This window comes from Macadamia integrifolia, unplaced genomic scaffold (assembly GCF_013358625.1).
Source record: "Macadamia integrifolia cultivar HAES 741 unplaced genomic scaffold, SCU_Mint_v3 scaffold2195, whole genome shotgun sequence".
Classification (NCBI taxonomy): Eukaryota; Viridiplantae; Streptophyta; class Magnoliopsida; order Proteales; family Proteaceae; genus Macadamia; species Macadamia integrifolia.
In genome coordinates this window covers 52,907-55,309 of record NW_024868564.1, presented here as the reverse complement: position 1 = coordinate 55,309, position 2,403 = coordinate 52,907, and positions in this window count along the sequence as shown.

Sequence of the window (2,403 nt, the reverse complement as noted above, 5' to 3'; positions counted from 1 at the left end):
TCTTCTCTAGTTCTCTTCCTCTTAACTCAAATAGTGAGACCCACAACACCACTCTATACTCATGACTTCATTATCTGTCACACCCCATTTTAACAGAATTGGACTGGTGACCGAGTTAACTCCTGTTAACCCAAAATCTATCAGGATCATCTGACGCAGTAACCACAACACAACATGCACACAACTAAAGAAAGTAAAATCTGTATTTCAATGGAAGTCTTGAATGTATAGACCCGTAAATATCCTAATACTCTTGATACCCAAATTGTGTTATATAGTATATTTACATGTGGGCCCGTAGGCGTGATATATACACAAGAAATATAATTTAAATATTCAGAGCACAAAAAGGGTAACATAGCAAAAAATAAAAAAGAATCTTGGGTCGGGTATCACTGTTGTTGTTCTGCAACACAACTCTTGCACAGGCACTCAGCACCGTGCCCAAGATAATTAGGGACCCACTAGTCCTTAGCTGAAAATTCTACAGTGGGTCCCAATTCTAACTTGTCAACTGAAAAACCTGCAAGATCATCTAAAAATGGTGTGCACGTGGAATGAACTCATTAGCCTAGTAAGTGAAAAGAAAGACTAAACAAGCATTCGCAGTACAGATAAACCTAAACAACATTGGTAATTCATAGGTTATGTGTTACTCACAACCACAGTACGCGTATGCTCCGAGTACGAGTCACGAACCTCATCCCACGATATGCCCATAGGGTTGTCGGAGAAGGCCAGCCGTGGGTATCTAAAAAAGTAAATTACTGCTCATCAGCGATATTAAAGTAAATGACATTAAAGTAAATTGGGCCTTACCCTGCATTAAAGTAAATGCAGTACGATTGGCCCCCTGATTATATCACCAAAGTTACCGACTATCTTAGTGATCAATCGGTGTTACTTCTAATCGCCACCGTTGGTACATTACTTCGAGCTTTCCCCCAGTGATATACCCAACACCTAAACTCCTGCTGGAAAGGGTCGTAGCATAGAGAAATGTCATTCTTAACCACATACTTCTATATGAGATAGTACGACTGCATAATATCACTGCGTCCCATTCCACGGGGCACCAATGTATTTGTTTCTAAGCCGACTACAACATCTAATCTAGCAATGCATGATATTCAATAATTAAAATTATCCATCTCATAATTCATGATGAACATTAAGCATTTGAGATGTAAATTACAACAACACATATTATAATTGAATTGTAAAAATGCACCAGTAAAACATGCAAATGGCATTCAAGAATGACTAATCAACACACAAATAGAATGATGACATGACTAGTCTACATATAGGATAAATGATGCAAAACACTTCATAAATTAAAGTCAACATCCTCTCCACTTATCGGTCATGTACAATAGTTCACGCCTGGTACAAGCGAGATCCGGTGTGCGGTGACGTAAGTTTCTAGTAAAACCTATCATAAAAGGTCGAGTTTAGTATATCTCTACTTTAGGATCATAACTAACGAAGTAAGATAATCTCAATGCATTTAAAATCACTATATGAGGTTGCTCGACAAATTTGGGCCCTATCAGAGCTCGATAGGCCTCATTGGTAGGTTAACTGGCGGGCCAAACGTCCACTAGTCACACCCGCCGGTTGGGCAGGGGCTCTATCCAAACCAATGGGCCCCTACCGGTGGGTTGGGCACTGTCGATCTAGCCTTTTGGTTGGGCTAGAAGCCCAGTGGTGACTGGTGGCCCCTGACTGGTGGGTCCGACACCTACCATGCCTCCCATCGGTCTACAGTGGGTTTCTGCTGTTCACTTCCACTTTTCATCCCGCCTTGGGGTAACCACAAGGGGCCGATTCGATCGTATTTTTCACACATCTAAGGTCCCATATTTTGATTCTAACCTAGATCTAGGGTCGATTCAAGGTTTTAAACACAGATCTTACCTCTTTGCTCAAGAACACCTTCAAAACTCCAAATTTTTTTCTTCAACTCAAGAAATCATCAATGCTCTTCAAATCTTACGATTTCATCATCTAAAACCTTCAAAATCAACATGTAGGTCTTCTATTAAACTTTAGATTCATCTTCTCAAGTGAGATTACAAGATCTAAAGGATTTCTACCTAAATCAAAGGGTTTTCCTTAGGGTTTCTTGAGGGTTTAAGAAATATAGCCTTTAATCACCTCAAATCGTAGATCTCAAAACAAGGATCACTTTTCCAACTCCGAAATGAAAAAATCTAACCTTGACCACGCACAGGGAGCATTTTTTCTTTTTCTTCTTCTTCCCTTTTTCTTCTTTCTTTTATCTCTTCTTTACTCTTCTCACCCACCTTGTAACACATTAAAAGAGAGAAAAGAAGGGCAATAATTGCTATTTATACCTGGGTCAAAATATCTAATGACCAGACTAGTAGGTCACATTGG